The sequence below is a fragment of the Haemorhous mexicanus genome, chromosome 11 (genome assembly GCF_027477595.1).
Source record: "Haemorhous mexicanus isolate bHaeMex1 chromosome 11, bHaeMex1.pri, whole genome shotgun sequence".
Classification (NCBI taxonomy): Eukaryota; Metazoa; Chordata; class Aves; order Passeriformes; family Fringillidae; genus Haemorhous; species Haemorhous mexicanus.
Window position 1 is genome coordinate 6,495,354 of NC_082351.1, and position 22,869 is coordinate 6,518,222.

The following is a 22,869-nucleotide window of genomic DNA, read 5'->3' on the forward strand; positions in this document are numbered from 1 at the left end:
TTAATCATTACCATGGAAAAGCTGCAAAGAAATTCCATGAAGTGGAGGACATGACAAGAGCTTTTTAGGAAGTTCATGCAATGAACTCCAGCTGTGCTGGTTCTCTTTGGTTTACAGATAAACCTAAAATACAGAGTTATTTCCCTCTCTCTCCATCATCCAGTTTCTTTAACAAGGATTTTTTTTAATGAATGACCTGCAAATCTGTCACTCAGAATTATTTTGGCTATTTTTGTCAAGATGCACTGTACACACCTATGTCCAATGCCTCATCTAGTGCAGCTGCACTACAAAGATAATTGAGGTTAAATAAAAAGAATTTAGGTTAAAACTCTGGAAAACAGATATGATTGAAAAAGCATGGCATAACAAACAGTTAGTAAATGGTACAGGAAAATAAAAGGTGAAATGCTTTAGATAGACCTAATTAAAAATTCATATAAAATAAGCAATTCTAATAAATTCAGGTTTGGGAGTTCTTTCTTTAACCTCTGATTAATTTACTGGTCATGATCCTAATTACTATGTAGGGCACTGCCAAGTGCTGCCAATGATATCTGTTCCTTTGTAGCACAAATTACTGCTCAAAAGCTGAGGTAAGATATCTCAGAATGAATGAAGGTTTTGGGGAGGCCACAGGGTTAATGGGATCACTTAAGAAAAATGTTCTGACTCAACTTATCATTAGGATTTCCACTTTTACTCAGCTCTGGGAACATGTTCTCCAGAACAGGATAGAGCTGTTTAGGTTGGAAAAGCTCTGGGAGAGCCCTGGGCACAGCTGGGCACCTCTGGGGACACCTGGACTCGTGTCCAGCCATGTCCCCAGCACCCCCAGGGCCTCTCCCACCTTTCCAGCTGCTCGTGCCCAGCCTGGAGCTGCAGGGATTGCTGTGACCCCGGGGCAGGACCCCACACTTGGCCTTGCAGTCCCTCACCCTGCTGTCCCCATCCCTCTGCAGAGCCCTCAGCAGATCTGCATCCCCCTGGACAGCAAAAAGGGAAATTCCAGCAGGTCTGTATTGAATCTTCCCCCCCAGAGCAGCCTGCTGATGCCAGCTCTCAGGGGCAGCACAGGAGTCCCAGGCACAGAGCTGCCAGCATGGCCATGGCCACATCCCAGACTGACACTGATCCTGACATTCCCTCCTGCTGCCTTTCACCCACCTGGTCCCAGCAAAGGCACCAGGCAGCACCACCCTCACCAGTGGCTTGGTCAGAATTCCTGCAGGAACCTCACCAAGCCCCAGAAAAACACAGTTATAAATATTCTTTGCACATCTCTGGCCAGCCATCCTGCAGCATCATGCCAGGCCACTTCCCCTTGATTAGAAACATTTGCTCAAATGAGGTTATTTTGAGTTGCAAGTACATTACCTTGTGTCAGGGAATGATTCATGCACACAGATTTTAATAAAATCATTAACATTTTGTGCATAAGACAGTATTTAATGTTCTAGACCAAGATGTCAGTCTGAGTCCTAGGCAGCACCACACTGTCCATGCCTGAATTATTCAAATATCAAATCCTTGTCATGCTGTAGAAAACAGCTGTTTGAGAAGAATCAGTTTTAAATGATAAATATATTTTATATGTGAAATAGTGACTAAACCACTAAAGGCCAGACTCTATTTTGTCTATCAAAAAGTACAGGGATTTATCAGCCTTTTTTTTATTTGTGAGCAATGTTTAGAAGGTCTGAAGATGCAAAAATCTGTTCTTGCAGCCAACAGTTGATGGATAGGATCTAATCATGTCCAGAACAACAGGTATGTCCATAAAGACTGGGATGCATCCAGGGCCTTGGTGGCAAGGAACAATTGCAGTCCACAGGAGAAGAGTCAAAATATTGTTTTGACAATTCACATTAAATTGTGCTCTGGCATTTCTTTCTCTGCAGGTAGAGGCACTACCAAAAAAACACCAAACTTTTTATGCCAAATTTTTGCTTTGCAAGAATTATCAAAATCTAGTAAGTGCTATTTGCAGAAAATCCTTTTTCTTGCATGTTCTTCACACATTTCCCATTGCAGCTGACCTCTTCCATGGCCCCAGCCTGAGGAGCACGTGATTTGTCACCAGCACATAACCTGGGGACAAGGGTTTGATTATCTGTGGGATTTCCAAGGTGCAGGACTGCTGGAACATCTCACTTGCAAAATGTCTTGGTGCAGCTCTTGAGGCACTCCTTGCTGTGTTCTCCTGATGAAATGATCCTTCCTCTCATCTCACCATCCCTGCAAACCTCCTGAGCAGTGCTCCCCCCATCCTCAGGAACCTCCCTCCACCCAGGGCTGCACCTTTCAGCAGGGCAGTGGAATTTCCTTGGATCCCAGCAGGACCTGCCCACACTCAGAACCAACAGCAGCATTTTTGTCATTTGCTCTGTGACAAAATTCCCAGCCAGGAGCTCTCCTTTGTGATGGAAGATGGGGCAAACTGCAGCACCCTAAATTTCCTCACCTCCTTCCTGGCTGCTTTGCTTTCTGAAGAACAAACCCAGCCATTCCAGCCCTCCCATTAATCCCAAAGCTGGACTGGATTGCTGCTACACTCAGCAAATGCTTACTGGGAACGGCTGTGTTCAACTATTCCCAGAAAAATCTGTACTAGGAAAAGTAGAATCCTTACCCAAACTGTCCATTTTAATGATTTTATGATGAAAATAAATCTTACCTGTAAGATTTTTTTTGACCTTTATATAGAATTTCATAAATGAATGGCTCAATATTAAAACCAGAAAAAAGACGCAGATTTATTTCACTTCTTTTGCTTCATCCTATCTTCAAAATATTAGATGAGAACCAAGTTCTTGGAAACTTTACACCTGATTTACTTGGAAATGAAATATTTTTGCAAAGCCCTGTTAAGCATTTTCAGCCCCTGAGGTCCTTGGACAGGTCAGTTCTGCAAGCTGCACGTAGGGAATGAATGAACATGCTGCAGAAGGAGCTGCATTTAAGCCATTTCTGGAAAATGGGTTTTGATTGTGGTTTTTAGACAGAACACAGGGTGGACTGAAATTATATTTCAGCTTTGAAACGTCCTATGAAACATTCAACAAGAATTCTTCAACCTTATCACCACTTTTTTTTTTTTTTTTTAAAAGGCTGTTCTTGCCTAAGAAGATGACTGATAAAGCACATTTCCAATCTCACAGTGACTTATTTGGGGGGACTGAAATTCTCCCAGTTCCAGGAATTAGTTCTGCAGAAAAACAGCCCTTCCATCAGGAATTCCAACTGGAATTTGCTCACAATCCAGACCAGCTGGGCAACGCTTGAAGCACCACAGCTTCTGCACCAATTATCCCTGGGGAAATATATAGATTCCTAATCATCTATTGCTTCCTTTTGAACTATGCAAAAGGGATTTATGGAAAGGATTTTTCAGGCACGCCATCACTCAGAGAGCTTTAGAGACAAATATTCGGTTCTGCAAAAGCATTTTTACACTACTTGGACACTCAGAAACTCAATCACTCCCTCCTGCCAACTCCCAGATTATTATGCAACATACCCAAGCTTTTACATTTATTCAGCATACACAACTGTGGTTCAATTTGGCACATTTTTGGTTTTTAAATATGAATAAGAATGCTTCAAAGAATAAAACGAAGTTGGGAAATATTTATACAAGAAGCTGAGTATGGATTAAAATTGCTTGGCTTCAAAAGTAAAATTAGATGATGTTTAATTTAGTTTATTTATGAAGTTGTATTTGTTCAATTTAAATACGTAATCTCCTCTGAGAGAGTTCAGCTTTGCAAAATGATAATCTGTTCCTATATTTCCATTAGTTGTGATTTATTCTGATTCATTCCTTTGTTCAAAAATGCTAATGAAAGCAGATGATGCCGAAGAAGATCCACAAGCAACAACCAATACATCCATCAGTCAGAAAACCAGGGAGAGGCTGCTCCACACAGTCAGGCAAGGAATCCCAGACAAAAGATTTCCAGGGAGACACTGGCTGTGGAGAAACCCGAGCACAGGCTCAACCAGCAGCACCTAAACTCTCAAAACTCATCTCAAAACGCCCTGCCAAGGCACACAGCAGAGTCCCTCCCTCCTCTGGGTAGACATGGAAGAGAGATGAATGCTAAAAATCAGCTTTGCTGGGCTGTGATGGGGAGGCTCCGGGGAGGAAAAGCTGCCCAAAGCTCTGGGGACTTGGGGATTGCATGGGGGGTGAAGGACAGATGGACAGCAGCTCTGGAAGTGTTCTGAGAAGGCACCAAAGAGATTTTTCCCATGGGACATCAGGTTTGGAGGGGTTTTGCACAGAAATAATGATAAAATTCTGGAATGGCTGCATGGGGAGGTGGTGGAGTCCCTATCCCTGGGTGTGTTTAACAGAGCCTGGATGTGGCACTGGGTGCCAGGGTTCAGTTGAGGTCTGGGTTGGACTCAATGATCCTGAAGGTCTCTTCCAGCCTGGTCATTCTGGGAATTCTGTGACTTTGCCTGTCACCAGCTGCTGGAGTGTTCACTGCACTCCTGGGTAAGAGCCTGGCAGTGCTGGGGGGTCTGCACGGGCCATAAACCCTTCTTCCACCACTGGCTCCCACAGCTGCACCCAGAAACTCCCACAGAAACACCCCTGGAGCTTGCCAGGGTCAAGACCTGTTTGCAGACAAAAGAATTGGCCACTGATAACAGAGATCCTGGGAAATGCCTTGATTACAAGGAGATTTTTTCCATCCTCCACGTGGATTAAAAACCCTCCAAAGCACAGTCTCTGCTCTTTCCTTACAAGGCTATTTCTTCTGGGTGCACATGGAATATCTCACCTCCTGCCTTTCCCATGGAAGCTGATGGATCTTCACCATGTAATGGTATGGTTGGAGGGGATAATAAATAATAAAAACAGGTTTGAGGGGATTCCCTGTTTCTAAGCTTTGATTTGTTTTCTCCCAGGTGAAAAAGAGTAGGATCTGCTCCCTCTTCCTTCCAGAACTAAAAGCAGCTTCATGGAGCCCTTGTGGCCATCTCCACAGGTGTTTGATGCTCTGTGATTTAATGGAGCATGTGGCTCATTCCCTGGTCTGTTCAGTCCTCTGCAGGAATGAGCTCCACAGCTCCCAAGCAGAAATTTTTATCTCAAGTAATCACAAGCATTCCCGTATTTGTTTTCTTACTGCTGTGGTGGAACTTGGGGGCTGTAAAAAAGCAGAGTCATGGGAGAGAAAGTCAAATCCACAGAAAATTTTGAATTAAGTAAGGCCTCGAGCTTTGGGGCCCTGTGTTCACTACAGAACAAACACAAAAGCCAGACCAAGATGGAAATGTGCTGCTGCTCCTGAGGGTAACTCCTGAATAGAAATATCTGGCAGCTGGGAGGAAAGTTTCTGGAGAACCAGCTGTGAGGTCAAACAAGAATTACTGAGGAAGGGAGTGGATCTGGTGTGTGGGAGGCAGCACAAAATTGGTATTGTTTTCAAGTGAACCACTGCAAGATTAACTTTGAATGGAATTAAACTCCACAGTAAACCAAAGAGCAAGAAGGGTTTTAGAGCCACTGCTCTCTGCTCGGGTGCTTTAGAGATGCATACACACACACACAGACACTGGCTTCCTCCTGCATGTGCAAGGATTTATCCCTTCCCCAGTCCAGCCAGGGGCAGAACTCTTCCCTGTGAGATGTGCCCTCCTTCAGGAGCCTTTGCCCTTTGCAGGGTCACTGGGAGCCCTTCCAGCTCTGCCTGCCCGCCCTGATTTGCTGCCACTGCCACAGCCCAGGGTCATGCTCTGCCTAGAGGCAGCAGGGTTGATTCTCTGATGGGATAAATCCAGCACAGAGGCTTTCCAGAGGATCCCAGAGCCTAATCCTCTCTGATTCCCAATGCCCACAACAGCACTGAGCTCACCAGGACTGTCTCCCACCATAAAGTGCCTTCTTTAAAAGGAATATGCTTGGATGTTTCTACTTAATTTCATATTTGTTCTTTCATAGCATCCTCATCCAGGTTGAATTTAAATATTGCAATTATTCTTCTCTCAGGGTTTGGCAATGAAAGCTCAGAGAGCACAGCTGTTTACCTGATTGATACTAAAATCTTTGACATGTCCTGTACCTGCAGCTTTCATCTGCTCCAGATCAGGTACAGGAGGGGAACAAGATTTCCCTAGAAGGAAGCTGGACCCAATTAAGAAATTGTATATTAGTTTTCTCTAACAAGTGGGGAAAAAAAAAAACCCAAAAATACTTTCTTAGCTTATTTTTCAAGATCCCCTCCTAATCCTAAAGCAGATATGTAAATGAGGCTTGTATGTTAAGACCTCATGCACTCAATTTTAAGTCTTAAAAAGGTTCAAGGAAAAAAACCACCTCAGATGTCTTCTATTTTCCCTTTCATTCCTTTCCATCCTCAGTTCTGGTACCAGAATTATGTTTTCAGATTAAAACTTCCAAGTGTACTTCTAAACCAGAAAAAGGAGGACAAGGGCAGGGACGAGGACGTTTAATTTATTATCTTTTCACATTAGAGTTACAGGGAACCTTAATGATAGACCAAGCTATAAACCCTGTAGCTGGTACTGTATTAATCATCTGTCCACATGAGAGCTCAGATAAATATATAATCCTATTTCTGCATTGCAGATTTTATATGTGCCTTCCTCAGACCGCTGCTTCTTTTTTTCAGTATTTTGAAAACATTGCTGGAGGGGAGGATCCATCCCAAGGTAGGGAATGCCATCCTAACTGTACTTGCTGCAATTGAACAGCCATATTAAGATTTATAGGAAGATAACCAAAGCAATAGGCAGCAGTTCAAGCTTTGCAGCAGAGAGTCTCTCTTTTTTTTAACAGTCTGAGCACAGTTTGTGTCTCTCAACACATTCTCCCTTCTCCAAGGTCAAGTCTGTGGCCAGCCAGAGGCAGCAGCTGGCCCACCCAGGCTTCCCCCAGCTTGGGGACAAGCCAGGTCCCACCTGCATGTCCAAACCAGCTCATTTGAGACAGGCTCCAGTGGTCCCTATCCGTGTCACCTCTTGTTGTGTCACATATTCCTGAAAAAAAACTCATACTCCCCTTTCCTGCCTTCCCACTTCAGCCCAAGCATGGAAATAAATCCAACCCCTCCACATTCTGTAATGTTCAGGCATCACACAGGACAGACAGAGATACCCAGTCCTATTTTAGATGAACCAAAACAAGGTTTAAAATCAAATAAACCAGAGATTCTGCACACAGTGGCACAAACTCACCGACACAGTGCCCTAGGGATAACACCCCCATAAACACTCGGGATAAAACATCACCTCCACACCTCTGTGCCCTGCAGGGGAGCTCTTGATGCTGCAGAAATATCAGGGCAGTCCTTCCACATCCTGTTGGGTCAGCCCCAGGCACCCAGGGCACCCCCTCAGCCTTTCCCCTCCTCAGCAGGAGCTCTGTCCTGCCTGCTGCACAGGGATGCAGTGTGGGCATGAGGGAGGCACCACAAGCTCAGGGAGAGCCATGGAAATCACCTGCAGAACCAAAAGTTTGTCCCCAAGATAGCTGGGAGGTGCCTTGCACTGGGATTTGGGCATCTCATTCCCCCTGCAATCCTCCTGCTCCAACAGTTTGTTTTCCTGGCATTTTCAGCCATCTTATTCAGCGCTGCTGATTTAGCACTACCATTTTATCCTGCAGTTCTCTGCATAACAATCACCACGACAGCCTCACAGAGACAACCAGTCCTACCATAATGCAAATGTCCTCCATGGGTACTGCAACAATTTGCATTGCATCTCAGGAGCCGTCTGCAATTCTTCTTGGAATTTCCCAGGTTAGCTCAGCTACTCATAAATAGGTATTGCTTCAAGCACTGAGGGAGGGAGGATGACAACCTCATTGTGAAAAACACCATGAAATCATGGTTTCATTGTAATTGCATTTTGCTGGTCCCTTAATATCAGACATCATTTGGAGGTATTTTTAGAGCAAGGTGCAAAATGTTCATTGCAATGCAGGCAGAGGCAAGGGACATGGGAAGCCTGCAGTGCAAACGGAGCAGCTGTCCTCAGCCAGGACAACAGCTTCTTCTCCAGCTGACTTCCAGAGGACACAGATCAATGCTGCCTCCTGACAGTTGGGACTGCACTTTTCCCAAGGAGACTGGAAGGGTTTACTGGGAACGCTGTTCCCTTCCAATGACCTGTGTGACACGAGGTGTGCCACTGTGAAAGACAAGTCAGACCGGTGGCAGAGCATTTTGTTGTGCTCCATCAGCACCCCGGGGGTGCCAAGGTGAGCGAGGTGCTGAGCACAACCATTGCAACCAATTCATCCAGCCCAAGACAAACAGTGCACGTGGCAAAGAGCCACCACCCCTCTGGGAAGTGTCCCTCTTCCCCCAAGGCCCACTGGGGCTGCTGAACAAAGAGTGAGGATGGCAGGAGCTGGGCTTGGAAGGCTGAGGCAGCCAGGGGAATGGGGATGGAGGTCCCCTCATGTCAGAGCCCAGGACATCCCTCTGGCTGCCCTGGAGGGCTCAGAGACCTTGGCACGAAGCCAAAGACACCTGTGCCTTTGATTTTAACCCATGGAGAAAACTGCCAACTTTATGTGAAGATTTACAAGCCATGAGAGTTGAAGTAGGATGATAGTTTGTCACAAGATAGAAAAGTAGGATTTTTAGAATGGGGGTTCAGAAGCCAAGATGGAGGGATTTGGGCATGCCTTGTCCTTCTTCTTTCTTCTTCCTAGCCTCCATCTTCTGGGTGATGGTGGCACTTTTGGGTTGCTTTAGAGTAGAAAGTCACTGTCTAACACAGGTGATAGGTATTAGAAAATCATTGTAAATAAAGCACAGGTAGTTCTTAGTACAAAAAGCCAACAGCACCCCAAGGGCAGGGGCTGTGCCCCAGCCTGACCTGCTGGACAGAGCTCAGCAGGGCAGAAAGAGAATGTTATGGATAACAGAGAATAAACACCCTTGAAAACCACAGCCAAAGAATCCTGACTCCTTCTTCAGTCCCGGGGCTGGGAAAAAGAGACTTTCTAAAACCTTGGGGTCATCTCCACCACAGAGACCCCGAGACCCCCACTGCAGCCCCAGGGGACAGATGGCTTCAGAGCAGAGTGCAGCAGAGCCCAGGATGTGTGTGAGGCTGTAAAGGGCTCCCAGACTGTTCCACTCTTCTACAGGAACCTGCTCCTTGCTGGTTCCAGCCCCACTGTGCTGCCTGCAGGTTTTGAGGATGCCTGGACTAAAAACAGCGGGGCATGGAATTAGTGCAGAGGGATGAGACAGCACCACCAAAGGGACTGAGCATGGCAGGGGTTCTGAGATTTGGAAAACTGAGGCCCCTTGAGCTCCAGAAGGAAGACAAGGCTGAACAAAGTGATCTCTGAGAAAACAAGGGTATCCAGGATAAAAAAAGTGGAGATTGCACAGAAGACCAAGGGGAGTTTGGAAAGACAAGTAAGGGGAGATCCTGGAATTCTGAGATGCATGGAGACAAAAGCTGGGACAAATGGAGATCCTGGAATTCTGAGATGCATGGAGACAAAAGCTGGGACAAATGGAGATCCTGGAATTCTGAGATGCATGGAGACAAATGCCTAGGACAGCCTGTGTGTGAGATCAAGCAGGGTAGAAGCCCAAAACTTGTTGGATCTTGGATAAACCCCATCACCCAATCCCAGCATGGGCTGTCATTCCCTGCCTCACCTGGGACAGCTGGTGGGAATTGTCATGTGAGACTTTAGCTGGGGGATGCAGAAGGAGGGATCCCAAATCCTGTTTAAAACGCTGAGTCTGATCCCAAACTGCGGCGCAAAGTCTGCACAGATTTATGCTGTGGAACACAATCCAAAGCAAAGCACAGAAGATAACTCATCAGACTGAGACAGCTCTTGTCTAAGTAAAAATCTCCTCAGATGGAGTGTGTGTATGAGGAGTGTCATTTTCTCCAGATGCCCAGCTAATTTCCAGAGGTCAGGAGCTGGAAGGTCAGTGAACTGGACAGGCCAGGGCTACAGAAATAGCTCTTTGCCCAACATCCCACAGATAAGCATCTTCCCTATCCTGTTTCCTCATTCTGTGCGACAGATTTTTCAGCAAGATCCAAATCAGATTGGACTAAATCTCATTTTATTTTTAATTCATTTCATATGGTTTTATTTTTAACTCGCTTTAATTGAAATGCAGCGAATGAAATTATCAATTGAAATTACTTCATCAGCTGTGAGTCTTCATTCTTTAATATATAAAATAAGCTCTTAGTAAATCTGAATCACTGATTTTCCTGTTTCATCCTCAAACCCTGGGATGCTGATGCAATGCATTGGGCATTCAGTATTGCAAATTCCACGCTCTCAACCATAAACCTATTCAGGATATTGACCAATTTTTGGCAATTTTTAATAACACAGCACTTCAATTCTGGGCTAAATCTTGAGACTGCAGTTCCAGCTCTAATCCTCTCCCTTCCAAGGGATTTCTTTCGATGCTATAGCCAAGTGTTTTATTGATGGCCTGGATGAAGGAACAGAGCACCCTGAGCAAGGGCACGGAGTGGGCAAATGGGGAGGTGTGGCCGTGCCTCCAGATGGATGAGCTGCCTCTCAGAGGGAGCCACGGGCCAAGAGGAATCCCAGGATGGCCAACAAAGGGAAAAAGGGAAGCTTGTGCCCCTGAGGCAGGACAGGCTGGGGGCCAGCTGGCTGGGAAGCAGCTCTGCAGAAAAGCCTTGGGGCTCCTGTTGGACCCGAGGCTGAGCAGGAGCCAGCAGTGTCCTCCCAGCACAGGGCTGCCTCCCTTCCCACCAGCACCCTGGGGCATCCCAGTGCTCCCAGCTGGGCTGGGGGAGCACAGGGGACCTGGAGAGAGCCCTCCAAAGGCCTGCAGAGGGGAGGAAAGGACTGGAGTATGCAGGTAGGAGGGTCAGAAAACTGGGACTGCTCAGCCTGGAGAGCGGAAGGCTCAGGGGGACCTTATCAATGAACAGCTGATGGGAGGAAGTGAGGAAGATGGAGCCAGACTCTTCTCAACGGTCTCAAAAAGGCCAGGAGAGCAAAGGTAGAAAATTCCACTTAAAGGTCAAAAGCTGTGAGGGTGGCCAAACACTGGCACAGGTGGCCCAGAGAGGTTGGGAAGTCTCCATCCTTGGGGATCCTGAAAACCTGACTGGACATTGCCCTGCTATAGGTGACTCCACCTGGGGCAGGAGGGGTCGGGCTGGACCATGTCCAGAGGTACTTGCCAACCCCAACTCTTCCATGCCTCTGAAATCTGCTTTCTGCAGCCATTTCACCTTCACCGTGTGGGCAAAGGAGACAAAAAATGCACCAACTCTTCCATAGGAATCCAAGTTTTACTGCTGGTCCTCTTCTAGCTTTCCCCATTAACTGTTTCTAGGATTCTCTGAGAGCCTGCTGCACGGCCCTCAGATGCTTTAACTATGCCATGAATATTTTAAAAATGAGGGAAAACAAGTTACCAGCAGGATGAACCTGTTCCCACACAGCGTGGTAGAAGGGAAGTATTTTGTAACTTGGTTACCATTTCCCAACTCTGCCAACTCTGGTACCTAAGCAGGAATTCCACATCCCTTCCGAGGCTCCATGTTTCACCCATCTGCAGCCTTCAGAGGGAACACGTCCTGCCTTTCACAGAGCTGACAGCCCCTTAAATTTATTAAAATACGCCTCGTTCCCAACCCTGCTCTCATACCTTGGTTCTTTAACTGCAAATCTCCAGGTTTAATGCAAAAGCCAAGGTTGTTTATCAAAAATACAACAGCAAACCCACGCTTTTTAACCTAAACACGAGTAAAACTTGAACCAAAACCCTAAAGCTCTGAAAATTGCACTGTATGGTTACATTTCCTACAAAAGGGCACCGAACTTCCCACTAAAGACCCCAATAAAATGCCACTGACCCTCTCCGTGGTGTTACAGACGAAATTCAAGCCCATACATTTACATAACCTCCACAACGCCCTTTATTTACCTCTGTTGGCACACAGGAAACCATCCAGCACGCGGAGCATAACCTACCTAGAGAGAAAGAGACTTCTCTTATGCAACTGCTCCACTAAGGCTCTGTCACCTCGGAGCACCGGGGAGCCGGGGAGGGCTGGGTCCCGGCGAGCATCCCTGCTGGGCACGGTCCAGGGCGGCGGGGCTGAGGCTGCCCGGCTGCCAGCCCGGACTGCAGGGGCTGCAGAGGCTCCGGAGAGAGCCAGGCACACACGGAGGGAGCTCTGCTGCTCCGCCGGCAGCGCCGGGGAGGCTCCATTCAGAGCGGAGTCATCGCTGCCCGCCTGCCTCAGCACCACAAGGATCCCACCGAGGGGCTGGCTGGAGCTTCAGCATCATGTTTTAATAGCTACATTAAAAAAAAAAACACCTCTCCAATCCTTAGCCGTTGGGGTTTTTTAACCCCTTTTCAACTGGCAGGTTAAAATTAAGCAGAAATGTGTGGTTTTAATCGTGGGGGGGGAGGTGGGGGGAGAGAGGTTGACATTTGATCAGATCATGTATAATCTGAATGTAATTAATCAGAGCAGTGCTTGCTAAATGCCAGGGAACTGTAACATCCTTCATTGAGTCTCCTTGAAAACAGAATGAAAAAGCCTGGCAAGAGGCAGCTTATTCTCCACAAGGTTTCCCAGTCAGGTTAATCAAATGAACCACTTTCTTCCCTTCAGAAGATGATTTTAGGCTGTAAAAGTATTTCCATTTCTGAAGGGAGGTGGGAGAACCCCCACTGCTGGAGTCCTACTGCAGTGCAATGGGCTCTCAGCGAGTGGGAGAGGGAGTTACAAGGTCAAGACTTGTACATTTATTCCAAAATGTAACAAGGAATTACTACGTACACAACGGGCATTTGACAATGTGAACTCCAGGATGAAAATGAAGAAAAAAAAATTTTAAAAAGCAAGAACACTTTTAATCTTTTGATATCTTAGCAGGATGTATGCTCGCAGTTGCTGAATTCAGACAGGGGGATATTTATATATATGTTGAGTAGGATTCAAAAAATGTTGCATCCCCAATCCAACAGCGCTGGGAAAGATAAGCTGAACATTTTAAATGCTGGGGGAAGGCGAAAGGGGAAAGAAAATCTTTCCAAGCTGTTTCCTGGATACATGGTATGAAATTTAAAAGGAAAAAAGCACTCACAAAAGTGACTTCACGGCAGCTCTTAGAAGAACAGTATGATACCTAGTTGATCATTACCATGTCTTCTGCAACCTGGAATCCTGCTGGGAAGCACGAAACTCTTCCAAGCTGCTCCAGTATACATGCATGCAACCTTTTTACATATGCAGAAAGCATGAGGGATGTCACGCCGGTTTGGATTGCAGCAGAGAAGAAAATTGACCTTTTCCATGAAAAGGAATGTATATTTAGCATTGATGCGGGCCAAAGTCAAGTCTCTATAGAAATGAAGACAGGCACACAAAAAGGATGGAAAGGGGGGCAGACAGGGAAAAATAAATAAATAAAAGGGGAAAAACCTTCATGCTGCATTGCTCTACACAACTTATCTACGAGCCGTATTCTATTGCCTTATTCACAAACTTGCTCATTTTACCAGCACCACGGGGAAAATGTGAACCACCTCTTCACAGGTAGCAATTTGGATTAAAATGAGGGGAGCAGGAACAAAGTAAAAGCTGTCTGTGATCAAAGACCTGCTGGATACCTGAGTCAAACAGTTATTCCAGTGCAAGGTACAAGAGCCAGTCATGCATATGGATGACCTCTCACAAATTAAATGCTAATCAGGAATGCATCTCAGCAGTAAGAAAAAAACATGTGGACTATGAAGTCGATCTGTAATCCCTTCTCTAAGCAAATACTAACAAACCCCCTCCCTTTACCAATTTCATACCACAAACATCTAACACCGACCTGACATCCCAGCAATAAAAGCTCAGTTTTCCCACGCTGAACCTGCCAGCTCTCCTCCAGCCATCCCAACTTGTGTAATATCCCCGCCAACCTGCCCCAGCCCCACAACAGAAAGCAACCAGGGGGTCAGAGACCAGAAACGCTGAGGAGCAGGGATGTCAAAGGTTTCTCCTGAAGGCAGAGCCATTCCCTTGGAGCCCCTCCAGCACTCACCTTGCAGAAGGAGCGGGGAGCGCCGGGCTAAGCATCCGCTGGTGGCTGCCTCGGAGCCCCGGGACTGCCCACAGCCATGGCCCCGGCAGCCCTGGGCACGCCGTGCGGGGCTCGGGGAAGTGCCCCGGCTGGGATAGGACGAGCCTAAAGTCGGGACTGGGGAGGCTGGGGCAGAGGCTGGCTGCTGGCGGAGCGCAGGAGCTGCCAGCGCCGCAGGCGCGGATCGAACGCACAGAAATCTCCCTTTACATAATCGGAAATGACTCCCGGAATCTCAGGGCTTCTCTTAAAGCCTCGGGTGCCTCAAGAACAGCCAAAAGCTTTTTCCATGCAGCCTTCGGTGGGTTTGGGGCTGATTCTTCTTTTGATTAGGTAAATAAATAAATAAATAAATAGGAAAGTCTATCTGTCAGAAGTCTTAATTAATATACCATACACCTCAGGAAAGCCTTTCCCCATCTTCCCACAGGAAACACCATGCATGGCAAGAAGGAATTACAGAAAATTCCCAGTTTCTTCCACATTATTTTCTAGCCCGTCTCAATACAAAGGCAATGCTTGGGGGGTTTAACCCGCATGCCCTTTACTTTCAAACAAACGCACCGAAAACCTATAAACAGCTCTATAAAGGAACCCAGCTGAAGATTATAGATTTCTCTAACCTGAAATAGCTTTGCCTATCGCAAGAGAACATTAAAGTTAGAAAAATACAACAGTCAAAGTGTACTGCTCACATTTTAGTGAAATGTGAGCTTCTGAAAGGGAAAAAAAAAAAAAAAAAAAAAAAAAAGGCACATCCGATTCTTACCAGCAATGATAAAAGCAAAATCCCATCCACGTGTTTTCCTCATCACTAAAGAACTGATTTAATCAAAATCAAGCCCATACGTTTCAAAAACAACAAGATCATGCTGAATTCTCAACCTACCCAAGCCCAGCAAACGCTTTCTGATGCAAGAGAGCCTTTTAGCTGTGCAGTTTCTCTTTGACCTTACAGAATAATCTACACGAGTCGCAGCATTACCTTTGCAGAGATTCCCAGGGCACGAACCAAAACCTAATGCATCACTCAGCCCCAGTCCCCACACCATCTTCCCATCAGCTCGCGCCTTCCCCGGCAGCAAAATGCCAAATAAACGAGCTCAGGAACGGAAAGGGGGAACGAGATTTTTTTTTTTTTTTTTTATTATCATCACCACCATCATCACCACCACCATCACCACTATTGCTCCCGTGCTGTGGATGTCGCTACTTACTTGGCTAAGACATCCTCCCCAGCACAGCAGCCTGCTCCCGGCTAGCGGGCGGAGGGCTCGGGGCTCGGCATGGGCGCGGGCAGGCGCGCAGCGGCCGCGGAGCCGCTCTGCAGACCGTACCACCGCGGCCGGGGAGGGCGGGCAGCGCGCAGCTCCCGCAGCATCCCCGCACCGCGCCGCGCCGCACCGCGGGGACACCGCCACCGCCACCGCGGCCACACGGGGAAGGAAAGCCGGGAAAAAAAAAAAAATAGAAAATAAAAAAAAAAAAAAAAAAATATGGACTGAACCACCATGTTTGTTGTTTGCGATTTTTTTTAATGCTTCCCCCGGGATAATGACAAAAACGGAAGATGGCAAGCGACCAGGAATATGCCACTTACTCAGAAACGGGAGAAACCTTCAAGGACAAGGGCTGTCAAGTCCTATCACTGTCGCTGGAGGAGGAGAGGGGGGGATGGAGGGCTGTGGAGCAAAGGGGGCGCGGGGAGCGGCGCATCCCCGGCACCCCCGAGCAGGCGCACGATGCGGCGGGGCTGGAGCCCGCAGTGCCCGGCGATGCTCGGGCTGTGCCCGCTGATGACAGCCCGGCACGGCGGCGTGGCCCTGCTGCAAATTACTTCATAATCACCCTCTGCAAAGATCCGGCTCGCTCGCCCTCCCCTGCTCTTTCTGTTTATGTAAGAACAATGGGGATCCTAAGGAAAATGGCAAAAAAAAAAAAAAAAAAAAAAAAAAGGCAAGCAGCCTTGCAGCGCTGTGGGGTTTGTGTTGTGTTTGTGTCCCTGCCATGCCTGCCAGAAACCCAAACCCGTACAGGAGGAACAGTGAAATATCCCCGTTTAATCTGATCTGGTCACATCAGCATGTGCTGCAAAACCACACACACATGCCAGAGCAGCTCTGTGCCCTTTCTTCCTCCTCCTTACAGCCCTGCACTTTGGGGAATAACTGTATTTTATCCACAGCTCCTCACCACCCATTCTGAGCTGTTATTATGTGTCTGCTATTTTGAATTATTAGCACACAGAGGATTCAGGAATGTAAAGGGCTTTTCCAATGGGATACCGTGCTATGGCAGTGCTAAACAAACCCAAACACCAAAAATAAGACAGAGACACCAGTCCTTTGAAAAGCAGATTATTTCCTGTGTAATAGTTTATGTTTTTCAAAGCAAACATGTACCACGTCCAAACTACAACTTCAAATTCCCTAAATTCCCTACCTCAAACCATTCAATCCTGAGAGTGACTGAACATAAGAAAATAGCTTTTTTTTTTCTTTTTTTTTTTTTTTTTTTTTTTTTTTTGGTGAAGAATGTGTAAAACAGCACAGATAAAAGTTGGGATGTGTTCTGTAGCATCCTAGGACAGCAGTGGCTCATGGCTTGCCTGTGCCTTGGCCAGGGTGGGCAGAAGCACCTCCCTGAGCAATAACAGGAGTAGCTGTGCTGATGCTCTGTCATCCTGCCTTACTCGCTGCTCAGAATATCAATTCAGCCAGTTAAACCAAAAGTCTGCACTGCACCAAAATGGAAGCTATTTAAAAAAAAAAAAAAAAAGTGCTGGGATCATTGATCAGGAGTTTTATCTATGCTGATCAATTTTTTCTTAACGAAGTAAAATGTAAATCTGGACTAGGATCAATGCAGAGTTTTCTCATGTGAGACTGCCTTTATCATTAGGAAGCTACAGGCAATTACATGCATGCCAGGACACCAGATGCAGTGACTTTGGGTTATATTAAGCAGAGAAACGTGTCCCCTTTTCAGAACAAGTTTTCAGTCCAAACTGCAGCTGTGAGGAGTTTGCAGTGCAGCTCAAACTGAATCCCAGCACTGAACAAAGCAGTGCTCCAGTTAAATGTCTTGTGCTGAGGTCCCAGACCCATAAATGTTGGTGACCTCTACTGCTCTGTCAGAAAAGCAGGAAGGCACTGAGACATCTGCAATTATCTGGCTACTGACATTCTTTTTTTTTAAAATGGAAATTTTGAAGATAAATTGACAAGCAATAGAAGGTTGATTGACACAGTACCAAAATATATTAAAGACGACTTTTTTCTTACTCTGTCTTTCCAGAAGAAAGGGAGGACTGGCTTAAAGAAATCCAGCACAGCATAAAACTTGTTCCACACACGTGGCTGTTGCCTGTTTGAGGAGGGCTGCTCTCAAAGACTTTGTGTCATGCTACAGGAACTTCAGGCCAGAGACAGGACCATGAGGTCTAGATCAGAAAAAACTCTAATTCTTATTCTTAATTAATTAACAGAATAAGAGGAGGAGAAAAATTAACAAAAAAAGGTGCTCAAAAGGGAAACAAAACCTTAGTTTGAACATTTCATTAGACACCAAATCCCAGCAACTTTGCACATGGATATTCCCAGTGCTCACTCACCACAGGCTTCCAGAGCCCCAGAGCACGTGGGGAGATGGAGAAGCCAGGAAGATTTTGGGAGGTTTGGTGCTACCTCCACCACAATGCTGCCATCCTGCAGCCAAGGCCAAGCTTTAATGCTGATCTCCACCCTGGAGGATGCAAATCCTGGAGGGGGAGCTGAGCTCCCAAGCCCTGGATTCGTGCACACGCTGGAGCCTGCTCTGGCTCAGAATAAAGGCACAACCTCCTGCTTGTCCTCATTTAAAGCTCCCAAGTGAAAACTCTTCAGAAATGGCCCAAACCTGAGCCCCAGCCCTGCTGAGACAGGGCCAGGAGGTCTCTGGTTCCAGGCTGACACCTGCTTGCTGCCCTCAAATTACAAGACCACAATCCCAGGGAACACCTGCTACCCACAGCAGGTACCCTCCAACCAGAGCTAAAAACAGCAATTGCACCCTCAGGACTGGGCCAGCCAGTAAATAGCACCTCTAGGAACATTCTAAGCTCAGATTTTAGAGGGTTGGAGGGGTTACTTTTGGGACACGACTGTGAAAATATTAACATTTTCCAGCCTGGCTTCCAGCACTTGCAGCTCAAAATGGCTGCAACGTTGGCTGATGCTGTTTTGAGATATTTCATCATCAAATTTAATAGCAAAGCCCTGCAAAGCAAAGCACCATCAAAAATGAGGGTTTGTCAGCATATCTTCATGCCTATTAAAGCATCCAGCAGAATGTTATTTAGCTCTGACAGAAAAACAATTTAACACCTTAACTTGGGGGCAAGGAGCGGAAATGGAGCAGAAAAATGGAATGGAAAATAGAAAGATGCTCTTTGGGAGTGAGTTTAAAAAACACAGCAACGCTTAGGGGATACAGTAGGAATGAGACTTTAGCTGTTGAGCTTGAGCTGCAACTTGAAAAAATTGTTTCCCCAGTAAAATTTCAACTGACAATTGATATTTGGAGGCAAAAGAGCCTGCCTAATCTCTTTGGAGAAAATTTTAATTCTGTAGGTTCTGGTGATAGACATCACAAGCACATTTCAAGGTCTTTATGAGATAATTAATGACAGGAAACACAGGAACATAGTTTTAATTCCTCTTTCAGGATCTTGGGGACCAAGTCCTCCTTTCCAGTCAGGTTGTCCAATCAGAGGAACCGCACTGGAAAGCAGCAGCAGATTTTTAATATTTTCCTAATCACAACCCAGATACTTAAACTAGAACAGCAGACTGGCAGCCTCTCATGTTTTTAAACCTCATTTGCTAGGTTTTTCAAAACAAGAATTAAATCTGTTTTCAGATTCGGTGTCTCTCCAGTTTGGGAACACAGAGCAGTAATATTTCTGCAAGGAAACAGCTTGTGCTCCCAAACTGTGCAAACATGTTGTTATCCTGGGAAGCAACACGACCTAATAAAAGGAGTGGAGGAGAGGGACCTCAGAACAGTCACATTCAAGGACTTGCCCTGCTGTTTCCTGACTGGGAGATGTTAGTAGGTCACTTGATCCCACTGTGCTTCAATTTCCCTAACTATAAAGTCAGTATTCTCCAGTTTAAATTACAGCTCTCTGGAGCTGGTTGCTTGGTTAACCCTTCCCTGCCCTTGGGGGAAGGTGTTGGGCACACCTGGCTGTGCTGGGGGAAGTTCTGGAGCTAATCCAGGCACAGGGCTTGGGGTGGGAGAGCCCCAGAGCTCCCACCCAAGCCCAGCCATTCGCCGTGTGATTCAAACCTGGGAAGCTCACCATTGCCTTCAACTCTTTATTTGATTTGCCACATTTATTTTCCTGCACAAATTGCCACTTGCTCTGACTGATGAATTATTGCAGCTCACTTCCTTGACCAGCATCCCAACTTTCTCAATATCTGAAAGGAAAACTACCAGCCAGCCAAAACTGCAGTTCCCCCCTCACCTTCAATCTCCACCATCTGATATCTACAAATATCCCAACTGTTCTTCTTTCACCATCTAAAAGCCATGCCCACAAAGAGCAGGTGCCTGCAAGGCTGGGCTACCATTGCTGTCCCCTCCTTGACACAGGTTTAAAGCTCAGAAAACAACACCAGACTCCCAGGATCACCCAAGCAGGAAGAGAAATCTTTAGGCTCTTGCAACAACAACAAAAAACCCCTAAAAAACCGAGGAAGAAGCATTAATTAGTCTGAGTTTCCCAGTAAAGCTCAAGTAAACCTGGCTCACTGCCACAGCCTAAGCACAGCAAGGAGAGAGAAGCATCTTAGCAGCCTCCTCCAAAGGGATCTGCCCTGCAACATCTGACACAGCTAAACCCAAAGCCACTGCTGAAATCAGCTTCTCAACAGCCCAAGACAGGCCTAAGGACACAAAACCTCTTTTATACCAGCACTCAGCCCTCTTTCTGGCTTACAGACAGAACCTGCCCTCTCACATGCAGGTGAGAGGAAATATTTGTCAACACTCAGAACAAACCTGAGACCAACCAATAGAGTGTCCTGGCAAGAGCTGGGAAGAGCAACCTCGTGAGGGTGCCACAACTTGTGGGGACTGTGGACAGGCAGCAAAGGAATCCCTCCTTCCTTCTGTGGGCATTTAAACCCCATAAACTGCCAGCTCCCAAAACAGAGCTTGTGCCAACTGCCTTCCAGCATTAATCTGTTTACCTAATGTAATTCAGTGGTACTGGCAGGGAGATTCCAGTCCTTTGTGGTTTCCACCACAGGAACTGCCTTCCCTGTGCTCTGGAAGGGAATTTTACTCTCCCCATGCAGTTTCATGTCACTGGTCCTGATGGAGATTAGAAATGTAATGCAAAGTCAATTAAACTCAAATTATAGGATTGTACCATTTACAGGGGTCACATCAGCTCCTATCAAACTGCAGATTTCAGACAACCAGACTGTCATGGGGTTTTTTTGGGGTTATTATTTGTGATGGTGTTGCAGGGGTCTCAGGATGAGGGAAGAGATGAGAACATTGATTCTATGTTCAGAAGGTTTGATTATTTTATGATATATATTATATTAAAAACTATACTAAAAGAATAGAAGAAAGGATTTCATCAGAAGGTTTGCTAAGAATAGAAAAGGAATGAATAACAAAGGTTTGTCTCTGACCGAGACAGTCTGGACAGCTGGACTGGGATTGGCCATTAATTAAAAACAACTACATGAGACTAATTACAGATTTACTTGTTGCATTCTACAGCAGCAGATAATCATTGTTTACATTTTGTTCTCAAGGTTTCTCAGCTTCTCGGGAGGAAAAATCTTAAGGAAAGGATTTTTCATAAAACATGTCTGTGACACCTGAAGGATGTTTGGAGATAGGGGTGAAACTTTGCACCAGTAGATGGGTTACATGGACTCATCCCTCTACTGCATCAAAACTTCTCTCCCAGAAAAAACAGAGTTTGGAATCTGAATTTTGGTTCAGTACCTTCTTCTGACATCACTGCTGCCAAATACCACCACAATGCTCTAAGAGTTGTTTTTCCTTCTTATTGGCAAAATTTCTGTGTGGGAACCCACTTCTCTTCCCTTTGGAAAGAAGATCCCCAGCAGGATGGGTTTGAAGGAGCATCCTTTGCCATGAAAGTGTGCTGGTGTAGATGTGAACCTCAAGTACCCCCTTCACACAGCCAGGTGACACCATGGCCGTGGAGTGCACCTTGAGAAGAAACCCACCTCTGTCCTACTGAACTGCTCAACCCTTCCAGTCGTACCTCAGGTTAGACAGCAAGCAATGACAGCAGAGAATTCCACCACAAACGTGGACTGTTATTAATGTTATTAAGGAAATGCATGCTCCTTTGAGAACTTAAAGCTTTCATTCTTCCATAGATGGACTTTTCCTACATACCTGGATCTCCTGACCATAAATCTCATTAACTGACACAGTAGCTCCCATTGTAGCATTTTTGTCAAATGGCTCCAAATGGGGGCCTGGGTCAGCCTTATTTATTACTCCAATAAAGGCAAATTATTAACACAAAGAGAAAGGACAAGGTTCAATCGCTCTCAACAAGTCAAACAGGAGAACAGAATTTTAACAAACCATGCAAAAAGGACTTTTGATATCTCAGCAAACAACCCAACTCCCATATGCACTTCCCAGTAATTAGTCACCTGCAGGGATTGCCTCCTGTTGAGGAGAGGGTTTCCCCAATCTAATGGGATAAAAGGCTATCTTTAGCTTAGTGGGCAAAGCAATCTGACCCATTAAGCTTTGCTAAGCCCTGGGTATCTGTGCCCTGCTGATCATCCTGCCTGAGGAACGTGCACACACGGGCAGCTCCAGGGGGGCAGAGCCCCATCCCGGGAATCTCGGGGCCACCCCAGAGCCACCTCCTCCAGAGGTGTCCCCATAGCCCCATTCTGGGAATCTCGGGGCCACCCCAGAGCTACCTCCTCCCAAAGCTGTCCCCAGAGCCCAGAGCTCCATCCTGGGAGTCTCAGGGCTACCCCAAAGCTATCTCCTCTAGAGAGTGTCCCCAGAGCCCAGAGCTCCATCCTGGGAATTTCAGGGCCACCCCAGAGCCACCACCTCTAGAAGTGTCCCCAGAGCTCCATCTGGGGAATCTCAGGGCCACCCAGAGCCAACTCCTCCAGATGTGCCCCCACAGCCCCATCCTGGGAATCTCAGGGCCACCCCAAAGCCACCTCCTCCTGAGGTGTCCCCACAGCCCAGAGCTCCATCCTGGGAATCTCAGGGCCACCCCAGAGCAACCTCCTCCAGAGGCTGTCCCCAGAGCTCCATCCCAGGAATCTCGGGGCCACCCCAGAGCCACCTCCTCCAGAGGCTGTCTCCAGAGCTCCATCCTGGGAATTTTGGGGATATTTTAGAGCCACCTCCTCCAGAGGCTGTCCCCAGAGCCCAGCACCAGGGGCTCTCCTCACTGCAGGGCCACAAAGCCACGCAGATCTCGGTGCTGCTCTGGGTGAAGGAGGAGCTGGAGCTCCCCCACCCACCCATCACAGAAATCACTGAGAACCTCGGATGTCCTTCCCTGTGCCACAACCTCCAGCTCAGCAAAAGCTTTGTTTTCACTTTGTGCTGCTGATGTCACCGGGGCTGGCAGTGCCACCCCACTGGCTGTGGGAACTCAGCCTGGTCCCAGGGCCTTGGGAGGGTTCACTGGTGTTGGCTGGAACGTGCTGGTACAGCCCAAAATGTTTCACACC

The 22,869-nt window shown here is 46.8% G+C and overlaps 1 protein-coding gene across 12 annotated transcripts in view; it reads right to left on the reverse strand.

Annotated features, from left to right (window-relative positions):
* The window catches only part of ATP2B2 (ATPase plasma membrane Ca2+ transporting 2), a 403,287-nt gene that overhangs the window by 216,107 nt on the left and 164,311 nt on the right, over positions 1-22,869 (reverse strand). Inside the window, exon 1 of one of the 12 annotated variants that reach the window (XM_059856157.1) lies at positions 15,328-15,349. The exons of 10 other annotated variants lie outside the window; for them this stretch is intronic. The gene's annotated coding sequence lies outside the window, so the exon portion shown is untranslated. Of the gene's footprint in view, positions 1-14,071; positions 14,194-15,327; positions 15,350-22,869 lie in introns of those variants that run through there. One more of the 12 variants, XM_059856156.1, reaches the window with a different exon arrangement.